The 13,627-nt window shown below is 56.2% G+C and overlaps 1 long non-coding RNA gene across 1 annotated transcript; it reads left to right on the forward strand.

Moving 5' to 3' along the window:
• The first annotated feature begins 905 nt into the window (after window positions 1-905).
• LOC311200993 lies at window positions 906-4,564 on the forward strand. The gene is made up of 3 exons (XR_014617847.1): window positions 906-1,037; window positions 1,276-1,400; window positions 4,420-4,564. It is a non-coding gene; the product is annotated as an uncharacterized lncRNA (long non-coding RNA).
• Window positions 4,565-13,627: the final 9,063 nt, after the last annotated feature.

The following is a 13,627-nucleotide window of genomic DNA, read 5'->3' on the forward strand; positions in this document are numbered from 1 at the left end:
TCTGCATCCCAGTCTCTGTTCTTCGGATTCCTCCCTCTCTGCCACACAGCCTTGGTGATGTTTTGCCCTTCTCCATTCCTCACTGGCCAGCGCTTGCTCCTAATTTGTTAATCCTGCCCTCCTTATCCTGTAGTTCTTGCCCTTGTTCCATCTCTCTGGTGCTGGCTCCCAGATGTGGAAAAGGCTGGGAAATGTTGCTTTAGCAAATTGAAAAGGTGTTATGAACGTTTGCTGATTCTTCCAATAATAGTTGAAAATAGTACAAGGTTTGGATGAATGATCCTCAACGGAATGCTTTAGAAGCTTAATGATTCTTTTTATGCTTGTACGAGTTAAAACAAAGGTAAAATAGTTTGAAGTTAATCTTAAGCTTATTTTATATTATGCTTTGCTTATGGAATGGAACGAGCGATGAGAGGAAGAGAAAGAAGAGGCTAATTTGGAAAACATCCTATAAAAACCAGTCTGTGACCACACTAGTGTGGCAAAAGACATCTTAAACCAGGGTCACCGATGAGGAAGAATGAAAAAGTCTGTTTAATGATTGGACAAGAAGACGAAGACAAATCACATATGAACTTTGCTTGGCTAATCACAAAAATTAATAGATAACTGGAAAATAGATTGCTTTGTTTATTAAAGAGTATAAATACATGTATCCTACCTCTCTACGGCGCGGAGTGGTGAGACTCAGGTCTCCTCCCGCCCAGCGCTGTGTCTTTCTCTCTGAATAAACTGCTGCTAACCACACTCCCAGCGTGAGCGTCTCGTTTGTCGATAACAATTGTGGTGCCGTGACTCGGATCCGGTAATTGATCACCAGATACTTCTACGGGAGGCGCCCCACTCTATTTTGAGTGGCCCGAGGGAGGTTTTTTGGGTGATCAGTCCCGGATTTTCCAAAAGGCAGAGAGAAAGAAAGAAAAATCTGATTTCCATGCACGAAGAATACCCAACGAAGAAGCTCACCAGACGTTGTGGGCTTTCGGGCTTCCAGTACAGTGGCCCTACGGTGCCGGTTTTTACCCAAGGGACTGGTAAGTCATTGCGTTTCCGTTCGGAGGTATCCTTAAAAATGGGCCAGGGGAACAGTAAAACTAAACTAACCCCCGATTCCAAGGTTCCCCTGGAATGTCCGTTAGGCCTGATGATATGTCATTGGGGAGAATCTTCTATGAGAAAAGGAAAATCTAAGGAGAAAATGATTCATTATTGTGTAAATCTATGGGGAGAAAAAGAAATTGGCACAAATATTTTTTGGCCCCGCTGTCTCAGCGGCCCTGCCAGAGGATCCGCTCGGCTCTCCACCCACGAAGCGAAATTCTCGGCAATCAGCAAAGAAAAGCCGGCAAAGCCCCTTAATCTTTGTGCACGAAGCCCCGGACGAAGACGTGGGACACGTGAGTACAGGCCAGTTTACCGTTCGGTTGGGACCAGTATTCCTGGGGTGGGAGAGGTATGAACCCCGAGAGGTGGGTAAGAGTACAGACCCCGGATGATGGGACAGAGGAGAAGCAGGCCCACTGTCACCATGGGTGGGGGAGATCCTGTGAATCTTTCCCCAGTACCCCCGAGTAGTCCATTGGGACTGATGATTAAGCACTGGGATGCTCACCCTTCTAGGCGGGGTAAGAGTAAAGTAAAGATGATACATTAATGTATGGAAGTCTGGGCAGGACAACCCATAAGGGGTGAATCTGTTCGCTGGCCCAGGTTTGGTTCCTTTGAGGATTGGGTATGTCAAGCTCTAAATTTGAAGTGTAAATGAAAAGGAACCCTTTAGTTTAGAAGAAAGTGAATATGCAGCCCTTTGTATAATTTCTGAAACAAGGGCAAATTTATACCCTTTAAGTGAAAGAGAACCCCTTACGAGAAGTGGCAGTGGGGGGATGAGAAAATGTTTAAAGAAGACTAGGGGTGTCAAGAACTTTATTTGCTGGGGATAAGGAGTAAGACAGAGCCCCTGGTAAAACTGAAAGTATGTCCCCAGCAGTAAGAAACTGATTTCCTCGTGGACTCAGGGATGGAAAGATCCACCATCCAAAGTTTAGCCCCGGGGATGTAAAATTTCCTCGGAGACAGTACAGGGAATTGGGGCAAAAAAGGGGAACCCTTTGCGGTACCCGTGGTCAAGGAAATATTATTTGAAAGCAACTCCAAAACTGGCTTAGAATCATTGTTGCTGGTGCCTGAAGCTGACTATAATTTACTGAGATGAGACTTAATGGTTAAACTAGGAATTTCTTTGGAAATAAATAAAAAAATAACCAATTAGGAGTTAAATTATTCTCCCTTAAAATCGAAGATGAAAAGCAAATTAACCCCGAGGTCTGGGATACCCCAGAGACCACGGGGAGATTAAATATTAAACCTTTTGTGATTGTGATTAAGGACCCTGAGGTCCCGGTACAAATTAAACAATGCCCACTACCTGAGGAGGGTAGGAAGGGATTGGAACCAGAAATTAAAAGACTAACAACTTTTACGGGAATATGAGCCGGGCCAAGGAGTAACCCTCGTCCAGTCTGTGGACGACTTGTTGTTGGTCGGAGAAGATGAGGAAACAATTAGATGGGAGAGTATTAAACTTTTAAACTTTTTAGGTTTACAGGGTTTAAAGGTGTTTAAACAAAAATGACAGTCTGTAGAAGAAGTAGCAAAGTACCTAGGACACAGACTCAGTAAAGGAACTAAGAAATTGGATCGTGAAAGGGTTAATGGAATACTCTCTATGCCTCTGCCCAGAAATAAACGACAAGTGTAACAATTATTGGGACTTTTTGGGTATTGTAGATAATGGGTTGAGAATTTTAGTGGAAAAGCAAAACTTTTATATGCTAAATTAGCTCATGAAGGGTTGCTAAAGTGGACTCCAGAGGATGGAGAAAAATTGGAAACACTTAAGAGGGAATTGACAAATGCCCCCATGCTCAGTTTACCCGACTTGCGGAGACCCTTTTTCTTCTTTGTTAATACAGAGGGAGGTGTCGCATACGGGGTATTGGCTCAGGAGTGGGCAGGAAGCAAAAACCTATAGCTTATATTTCCAAACTATTAGACCTGATTAGCAGGGGATGGCCCATTTGTCTGCAAATAATAGCAGCCATGGCACTATTGGTGGAGGAAGCTCTCAAAATTACCTTTGGAGGAGAGTTGAAAGTAATCAGGGGAATATTACAACAAAAAAAGTGGACAAATGGATATGAATTGCTTCTCCAAAGTTGTCTCTAGAAACTACCTCTCTGCAGAATCCGGCCCAATTTTTATATCTGGAACCTTATTCACAGACTCAAAATATGCTTTTGGAATAGCTTATACATTTAGAAGGTTTGGGAATAGAGAGGGTTAATAAATTTATAAGGAAAAGACTAATCCATCAAGAGCTTACAAGGCATAAGGGGCCTTAAGGAAATTGCAGTGGTACGCTTGAGGGGACACCAGAAAGGGTTAACCCCGCAAATAAGGGCAAATCATTTAGCTGACTAAGAAGCTAAAAGAGCTGCTTTACTAATTCTGGAGACTAGGGACACAGATATATCGGATAAGAGGCAGAAAGAACTAAATCCACAGGTACCGAAATTCACACCAGAGGAGTAAGAAAAACTAATGAAGATGGGAATACAAAAGAATAGTTCAGGAACCTGAGAATTACCTGACAGCCCAGAGGTTTTTCCTAAAACAATGGCCCTCAAGATTTTACAGAGCATACACAGCGGTACACACTGGGGCACTCAAGCCTTAATTGACCAATTTGTAATTAAGTATATGTGCATTGGTTTGTAGGAACTGGCTAGGCAAATTTTAAGGGGGTGTAGAACGTGTCAAAGGGTCACAATAGACAATATCAAAGAAAAAATAAAGCAGCTGAATCCTGTAGTTTCACAAAATGTTTTTAATTAGTATTTTTAACAGCACTGCTGCCTGCAACAAGAGTTTTCCTCCTCCCAAGCACTGTGCCCCTCCCCTGTGCTGGCATCTTGCTGGTGCCAGTGTATCTGCAGGGTGGACTTGGCCAGGGAGATGACAGAGTTACAGCTGCCTGGTGGGGTGCTGACTTAGCACCAAAAAGTTAGTTTTTTAACTGAAAACATGATGACAGCCTGTGGTGGTTTCACCCCAGCTGGGAGCTGAGATCCACGCAGCTGCCTGCTCCTTAATTGAAATGAGCAGGGGAAGAGTGAAGCAGGGGAGGGGGGTGTGTGTGTGTGAGAGGCAAGGAAGGGGAAGGAAAGGGCCAAATAACAACCCCAAAACCAAGACACTAAGAGGCCCGTGGGTTGGGATAAGGATCATTTACTAAGATAATCATAATATATCAATTATAATATATAATATATATTATAAAAATAATAATTGATAGAAACCTGACTAAGAACCACATTGCACAGAGCATCACTTATCCAGAGTTTTCTTTTACAGACCCTGATGTTACGGGTACCAAAAGAGCATCCAGAGGTTGAGCTGACCAGTGGCAGCGGGAAGAGCGCGAAGTTCCCCGAGCCACCGACGTCAAAACGGGTTCCACACGGTTCCTGAAGGACGGAGTGTTGGTTCCTATTGGACAGGGGGGTCCCGATGGGGCAGGGGGGTCTCTAAGGGGCAGGATCTATGGGGCAGGAGGGATCTATGGGGCAGGAGATTCCCTATTGTACAGGGGGGATCTATGGGGCAGGGGGGTGTCTCTATGGGGCGGAGGGAATGTCTGGGGCAGGATCTATGGGGCAGGATGTGTGGGGCAGGGGGGGTCTCTATGGGGCAGGATCTATGGGGCAGGATGTGTGGGGCAGGATGTGTGGGGCAGGATCTATGGGTCAGAGGGGTCTCTATTGTACAGGGGGGTTTCTATGGTACAGGGGGGTCGCTATGGGGCAGGAGGGATCTATGGGGCAGGATCTATGGGGCAGGAGGGTCCATATTGGACAAGGGTGTCTCTATAGGGCAGGAGGATCTATGGGGCAGGGGGATCTATGGGGCAGGGGGATGTATGGGGCAGGATCTATGGGGCAGGATATGTGGGGCAGAATCTATGGGGCGGGGGATCTATGGGGCACAGGGGGTCTCTATTGTACAGAGGGGTCTCCATGGGTCAGGGGGTCTCTAAGGTACAGGGGGGTCTCTATGGGGCAGGATCTATGGGGCAGGATGTTTGGGGCTGTATCTGTGGGGTTGGATCTTTGGGGCAGATTCTATGGGGCAGGATCTATGGGGCAGGATGTGTGGGGCAGGATGTATGGGGCAGGATGTATGGGGCCGATTCTATGGGGCAGGGGGGGTCCTATTGGATAGGGGGGTCCCTATGGGTCAGGGGGGTCTATGGGGCAGGATCTATGGGGCAGGATGTGTGGGGCAGGATGTATGGGGCCGATTCTATGGGGCAGGGGGGGTCCTATTGTATAGGGGGGTCCCTATGGGTCAGGGGGGTCTATGGGGCAGGATCTATGGGGCAGAATCTATGGGGCAGGGGGGTCCCTATTGTACAGGGGGGTCTCTAAGGGGCAAGATCTATGGGGCAGGATCTATGGGGTAGGATGTGTGGGGCAGGATGTATGGGGCCGATTCTATGGGGCAGGGGGGTCCTATTGTATAGGGGGGTCCCTATGGGTCAGGGGGGTCTATGGGGCAGGATCTATGGGGCAGGAGATTCCCTATTTTACAGGGGGGATCTATGGGGCAGGGGGGTGTCTCTATGGGGCGGAGGGAATGTCTGGGGCAGGATCTATGGGGCAGGATGTGTGGGGCAGGATGTGTGGGGCAGGGGGGGTCTCTATGGGGCAGGATCTATGGGGCGGGGGATATATAGGGCAGGATGTGTGGGGCAGGATCTATGGGTCAGAGGGGTCTCTATTGTACAGGGGGGTTTCTATGGTACAGGGGGGTCGCTATGGGGCTGGAGGGATCTATGGGGCAGGATCTATGGGGCAGGAGGGTCCATATTGGACAAGGGTGTCTCTATAGGGCAGGAGGATCTATGGGGCAGGGGGATCTATGGGGCAGGGGGATGTATGGGGCAGGATCTATGGGGCAGGATATGTGGGGCAGAATCTATGGGGCGGGGGATCTATGGGGCACAGGGGGTCTCTATTGTACAGAGGGGTCTCCATGGGTCAGGGGGTCTCTAAGGTACAGGGGGGTCTCTATGGGGCAGGATCTATGGGGCAGGATGTTTGGGGCTGTATCTGTGGGGTTGGATCTTTGGGGCAGATTCTATGGGGCAGGATCTATGGGGCAGGATCTATGGGGCAGGATGTGTGGGGCAGGATGTGTGGGGCAGGGGGGTCTCTATGGGGAGGGGGACCTATGGGGCAAGATCTATGGGACAGGATCTATGGGGCAGGATCTATGGGGCAGGGGGGTCCCTACTGTACAAGGGGGTCTCTATGGGGCAGGGGGTCTCTATGGGGCTGGGGCGTTGCTATGGGGCAGAGGGTCTGTATGGGGCAGGTGGGTCTCTATGGGGCAGTGACAGATCTATGGGGCAGGGGGTCCTTATTGTACAGGGGGGTCTCTGTGGGGCAGGGGGATCTATGGGGCAGGGGGGTCTCTATGGTACAGGGGGGTCTCTATGGGGCAGGGGGGGTCTCTATGGGGCAGGGGGTCTCTATGGGCAGGGGGATCTATGGGGCAGGGGGGTCTCTATGGGGCAGGGGGATCTATGGGGCAGGGGGGTCTCTATAGGGCAGGGGGTGTCCCTATGGGGCAGGGGGGTCTGTATTGTACAGGGGGGTCTCTATGGGGCAGGGTGATGTGTGGGGCAGGGGGGTCGCAATGGGGCAGGGGGGGATCTATGGGGCAGGGGGGTCTCTATGGGGCAGGGGGATCTATGGGGCAGGGGGTCTCTATTGTACAGGAGGGTCTCTATGGGGCAGGGTGTCTCTATGGGGCAGGGGGGTCTCTATGGGGCAGGGGGGTCTCTATTGTACAGGGGGGTCTCTATGGGGCAGGGTGTCTCTATGGGGCAGGGGAGTCTCTATGGGGCAGGGGGATCTCTTAGGGACCAGGAGAGATGTGTGGGGCAGGGGGGTCTCTATAGTACAGGGGGGTCGCTATGGGGCAGGGGGGGATCTATGGGGCAGGGGGGTCTCTATTGTACAGGGGGGTCTCTATGGGGCAGGGGGGTCTCTATGGGGCAGGGGGATCTATGGGGCAGGGGGTCTCTATGGGGCAGGGGGGGATCTATGGGGCAGGGGGGTCTCTATTGTACAGGTGGATCTATTGGGCAGGGGGGTCTCTATGGGGCAGGGGGTGTCTCTATGGGGCAGGGGGGTCTCTATAGGCCAGGGGGGGTCTCTATGGGGCAGGGGGGATCTATGGGGCAGGGGGGTCTCTATGGGGCAGGGGGGTCTCTATTGTACAGGGGGGTCTCTATGGGGCAGGGGGGGTCTCTATGGGGCAGGGGGTGTCTCTATGCGGCAGAGGGGTCTCTATGGGGCCGGGGTGTCTCTATGGGGCAGGGGGATCTATGGGGCAGGGGGGTCTCTATAGAGCAGGAGGAGTCCATATGGGGCAGGGGGGTCTCTATGGGTCAGGGGGGTTTCTATGGGGCAGGGGGATCTCTTACGGACCAGGAGAGATGTGTGGGGCAGGGGGGGTCTCTATGGTACAGGGGGGTCTCTATAGGGCAGGGGGTGTCTCTATAGGGCAGGGGGTGTCTCTATGGGGCAGAAAGGTCTCTATGGGGCAGAGGGATCTATGGGGCAGGGGGGTCTCTATGGGGCAGGGGGGTCTCTATTGTACAGGGGGGTCTCTATGGGGCAGGGGGTCTCTATTGTACAGGGGGGTCTCTATGGGGCACAGAGGTCTCTATGGGGCTGGGGGGTCTCTATAGGGCAGGGGGTGTCTCTATGGGGCAGGGGAGTCTCTATGGGGCAGGGGGGTCTCTATGGGGCAGCGGGTGTCTCTATGGGGCAGGGGGATGTTTGGGGCTGGGGGATCTATGGTACAGGGGGGTCGCTATGGGGCAGGGGGATCTATGGGGCAGGGGGGTCTCTATTGTACAGGAGGGTCTCTGTGGGGCAGGGGGGTCTCTATGGGGCAGGGGGGGATCTATGGGGCAGGGGGATCTATGGGGCAGGGGGGTCTCTATTGTACAGGAGGGTCTCTGTGGGGCAGGGGGGTCTCTATGGGGCAGGGGGGGATCTATGGGGCAGGGGGGTCTCTATGGGGCAGGGGGGTCTCTATTGTACAGGGGGGTCTCTATGGGGCAGGGGTGTCTCTAAAGGGCAGGGGGGTCTCTGTGGTACAGGGGGGTCTCTATGGGGTAGGGGGGTCTCTATGGGGCGGGGGGGTCTCTATGGGGCAGGGGGGTCTCTATGGGGCGGGGGGGTCTCTATGGGGCGGGGGGGTCTCTATGGGGCAGGGGGGTCTCTATTGGTGCAAGGGGTCTCTATGGGTCAGGGGGATCTGTGGGGCAGGGGGGTCTCTATGGGGCAGAGGGTCTCTGTGGTAGAAGGGGGTTGCTATGGGGCAAGGGGTCTCTATGGGTCAGGAGGGTTGATATGGGGCAGGGGGGGAATTTATGGGGCAGGGGGGTATCTATGGGGCAGGGCGTTCTCTATGGGCAGGGGGGTCTCTATAGGGCAGGGGAGGTCTCTATGGGGCAGGCGGTGTCTATGGGGCAGGGGGGTCTCTATGGGGCAGGGGGGTTTCTATAGGGCAGGGGGGATCTATGGGGCAGGGGCGTCTGTATAGGGCAGGGGGTGTCCCTATGGGGCAGGGGGGTCTCTATTGTACAGGGGGGTCTCTATGGGGAGGGGGATCTATGGGGCAGGGGGTGTCTCTATGGGGCAGGGACGTCTCTATGGGGCAGGGGGGTCTCTATGGGGCAGGGGCGGCCTCTATGGGGCGGGGGGATCTATGGGGCAGGGGATTCTATGGTGCAGGGGGATCTATGGGGCAGGGGGGTCTCTATGGGGCAGGGGGGATCTATGGGGCAGGGGGGTCTCTATGGGGCAGGGAGGTCTCTATAGGGCAGGGGTCTCTATGGGGCAGGGGGATCTATGGGGTAGGGGGGTCTCTATGGGGCAGGGGGATCTATGGGGCAGGGGGATCTATGGGGCAGGGGGGTCTCTATGGGGCAGGGGGTTTCTATGGGGCAGGGGGGATCTATGGGGCGGGGGGGATCTATGGGACAGGGGGGAATCTATGGGGCAGGGGGTGTCCCTATGTGGCAGCGGGGTCTCTACTGTACATGGGGGTCTCTATGGGGCAGGGGTGTCTCTATGGGGCAGGGGGGTCTATTGTACAGGGGGGTCTTCTATGGGGCTGGGGAATCTATGGGGCAGGGGGTCTCTATGGGGCAGGGGGGTCTCTATGGGGCAGGGGGGATCTATGGGTCAGGGGGGTCTCTATGGTACAGGGGGGTCTGTATGGGTCAGAGGGGTCTCTATGGGGCAGGGGGGTCTCTATGGTACAGGGGGGGATCTATGGGGCAGGGGGATCTATGGGGCAGGGGGTCTCTATTGTACAGGGGGAATCTATGGTACAGGGGGGTCTCTATGGGGCAGGGGGGATCTATGGGGCAGGGGTGGTCTCTATGGGGCAGGGGGGTCTCTATGCGGCAGGGGGGTCTCTATTGTACAGGAGGGTCTCTGTGGGGCAGGGGGGTCGCTATGGGGCAGGGGGATCTATGGGGCAGGGGGGTCTCTATTGTACAGGGGGGTCTCTATGGGGCAGGGGGGTCTCTATTGTACAGGTAAATCTATGGGGCAGGGGGGTCTCTATGGGGCAGGGGGTCTCTATGGGGCAGAGTGATGTGTGGGGCAGGGGGGTCGCTATGGGGAAGGGGGAATCTATGGGGCAGGGGGGTGTCTCTATGGGTCAGGGGGATCTCTGTTGTACAGGGGGGTCTCTATGGGGCAGGGTGATATGTGGGGCAGGGGGGTCGCTATGGGGTAGGGGGAATCTATGGGGCAGGGGGGTGTCTCTATGGGGCAGGGGGTCTGTATTGTACAGGGGGGTCTCTGTGGTACAGGGGGGTTTCTATGGGGCAGAGGGGTCTCTATTGTACAGGGGGGTCTCTATGTGGCAGGGGGGTCTCTATGGGGCAGGGGGGGATCTATGGGGCAGGGGGGTCTCTATGGGGCAGGGGGTCTGTAATGTACAGGGGGTCTCTGTGGTACAGGGGGTCTCTATGGGGCAGGGGGTCTCTATGGGGCAGGGTGATATGTGTAGCAGGGGGGTCGCTATGGGGTAGGGGGAATCTATGGGGCAGGGGTGTCTCTATGGGGCAGGGGGGTCTCTATTGTACAGGGGGGTCTCTATGGGGCAGGGGGGATCTCTATGGGGCAGGGGGTTTCTATGGGGCAGGGGGATCTCTTAGGGACCAGGGGAGATGTGTGGGGCAGGGGGGTCTCTGTGGGGCAGGGGGGTCTATATGGGGCAGGGGGGTCTCTATGGGGCAGGGTGTCTCTATAGGGCAGAGGGATCTATGGGGCAGGGGCGTCTCTATGGGGCAGGGGGTCTCTATGGGGCAGGGGGGGCCTCTATGGGGCAGGGGGATCTATGGGGCAGGGGGGTCTCTATGAGGCAGGGGGATCTATGGGGCAGGGGGTCTCTACGGGGCAGGGTAATCTATGGGGAAGGGGGATCTATGGGGCAGGGGGGTCTCTATGGGGCAGGGGGATCTATGGGGCAGGGGGGTCTCTATGGGGCAGGAGGATGTGTGGGCCAGGGGGTCTCTATAGGTCATGGGGGATCTATGGGGCAGGGGGGTCTCTATAGGGCAGGTGGTGTCTCTATGAGGCATGAGTTCGCTATGGGGCAGGGGGTAGCTATGGGGCAGGGGGGTCGCTATGGGGTAGGGGGTCTCTATGGGGCAGGGGGGTCGCTATGGGTTAGGGGGTCTCTATGGGGCAGGGGGATCGCTATGGGGTAGGGGGTCTCTATGGGGCTGCGGGGTCTCTACAGTACATGGGGGTTCTCTATGGGGCAGGGGGATGTGTCGGTCAGAGGGGGTCTCTATGGGGCACGAGGGTCTCTAGGGGGCAGGGGTTTTCTATGGGGCAGGGGGTCTCTATGGGGCAGGGGGATGTGTGGGGCACGGGTGATCTATGGGGCAGGGGGGGTCTCTATGGGGCAGGGGGGTGTCTATAGGGCAGGGGGGTGTCTATGGGGCAGGGGTGTCTCTATGGGGCAGGGTAATCTATGGGGCAGGGGGGTCTCTATGGGGCGGGGGGATCTATGGGGCAGGGGGATCTATGGGGCAGGGGGGTCTCTATGGGGCAGAGGGGTCTCCATGGGGCAGGGGGGTCTCTATGGGGTAGGAGGGGATCTATGGGGCAGTGGGGTCGCTATGGGGCAGGGGGATCTATGGGGCAGGGGGGTCTCTATGGGGCAGGGGGGTCTCTATGGGGCAGGGGGTCTCTATGGGGCAGAAGGGTCTCTATGGGACAGGGGGGATCTATGGGGCACGAGGGTCTCTAGGGGGCAGGGGGGTCTCTATGGGGCAGGGGGATGTGTGGGGCAGGGGGGATCTATGGGGCAGGGGGGTCTCTATGGGGCAGGGGGATGTGTGGGGCAGGGGGGATCTATGGGGCAAGGGGGTCTCAATTGGACAGGGGGATCTCTATGGGGCAGGGTAATCTATGGGGCAGGGGGGTCTATGGGGCAGGGGGGTCTCTATAGGGCAGGGGGGTCTCTATTGTACAGTGGGGTCTCTGTGGTACAGGGGGGTCTCTATGGGGCAGGGGGGTCTCTATGGGGCAGGGGGGTGTCTATGGGGCAGGGTGGTCTCTATGGGGCAGGGGGGATCTCTATGGGGCAGGGGGGTCTCTGTGGGTCTCCCCACACCTTCTCTGCCCCCCAACGCTGCTGCCCCCCAGCGGGTCCGGGTTCCAGCTGCCCCACAGCTCCAGCCCCACAGCTCCTGCCCCACAGACTGACCCATAGATCAGCCTGACCTATAGATTGACCCATAGATCCTGACCCATAGATTGACCCACAGAGCCCCCTGCCCCATAGACTGACCCATAGATTGACCCATAGATACCCCTGCCCCATAGATTGACCCATAGACTGACCCATAGATCATCCTGCCCCATAGACTGACCCATAGATTGACCCATAGACTGACCCATAGATCCTGACCCATAGTTCAGCCTGACCCATAGACTGACCCATAGATCCCCTGCCCCACAGATCCTGTGCCCCATAGATCCCCCACTTGTGGGTCCAAGCCCCTCACTTGTTGGTCCCAGCCCCTCACTTGTGGGACCCAGCCCCACACTTGGGGGTCCAGCCCCACAGATCCCCCCATCAGTGGGTCCCAGCCCCATAGACCCCCAAGTTCTGGGTCCCAACCCCACACTTGGGATCCCAGCCCCACACTTGGGGGTCCAGCCCCCCACTTGTGGGTCCCAGCCCCAGACTTATGGGCCCCAGTCACCCATTTATGGGTCGGGTTCCAGTCACCCACTTATGGGTCCCAGCCCCAGACTTGTGGGTCCAGCCCCATAGATCCCCAGTTATGGGTCCCAGCCCCACACTTGGGGATGGGATGGGGATGGGATGGGGATGGGATGGGATGGGATGGGATGGGATGGGATGGGATGGGATGGGATGGGGATGGGATGGGGATGGGGGATGGGGATGGGGATGGGGATGGGGATGGGATGGGATGGGGATGGGGATGGGATGGGATGGGGATGGGGATGGGATGGGGATGGGATGGGGATGGGGATGGGGATGGGGATGGGATGGGGATGGGGATGGGGATGGGATGGGGATGGGATGGGATGGGGATGGGGATGGGATGGGGATGGGATGGGGATGGGATGGGGATGGGGATGGGATGGGATGGGGATGGGATGGGGATGGGGATGGGATGGGGATGGATGGGATGGGGATGGGGATGGGATGGATGGGATGGGGATGGGATGGGATGGGGATGGGATGGGATGGGGATGGGATGGGGATGGGGATGGGGATGGGGATGGGGATGGGGATGGATGGGGATGGGGGATGGGATGGGATGGGGATGGGGATGGGGATGGGGATGGGGATGGGATGGGGATGGGGATGGGATGGGATGGGGATGGGATGGGATGGGGATGGGATGGGATGGGATGGGATGGGGATGGGGATGGGGGATGGGGATGGGATGGGGATGGGGATGGGATGGGATGGGGATGGGGATGGGATGGGGATGGGATGGGATGGGGATGGGGATGGGGATGGGGATGGGATGGGATGGGATGGATGGGATGGGATGGGATGGGGATGGGGATGGGATGGGATGGGATGGGGGATGGGGATGGGATGGGTGGGATGGGATGGGATGGGATGGGGTTGGGGATGGGGATGGGGATGGGATGGGATGGGATGGAGGTTGGATGGGATGGGGATGGGATGGGATGGGATGGGGATGGGATGGGATGGGATGGGATGGGGATGGGGATGGGGATGGGATGGGGATGGGATGGGATGGGGATGGGATGGGATGGGGATGGGGATGGGATGGGATGGGATGGGGATGGGATGGGATGGGATGGGGATGGGGATGGGGATGGGATGGGATGGGGATGGGATGGGATGGGGATGGGGATGGGGATGGGGATGGGGATGGGATGGGATGGGGATGGGATGGGATGGGGATGGGATGGGATGGGGATGGGGATGGGGATGGGATGGG

The sequence above is a fragment of the Gallinula chloropus genome (genome assembly GCF_964237585.1).
Source record: "Gallinula chloropus genome assembly, chromosome: 25".
NCBI lineage: Eukaryota > Metazoa > Chordata > Aves > Gruiformes > Rallidae > Gallinula > Gallinula chloropus.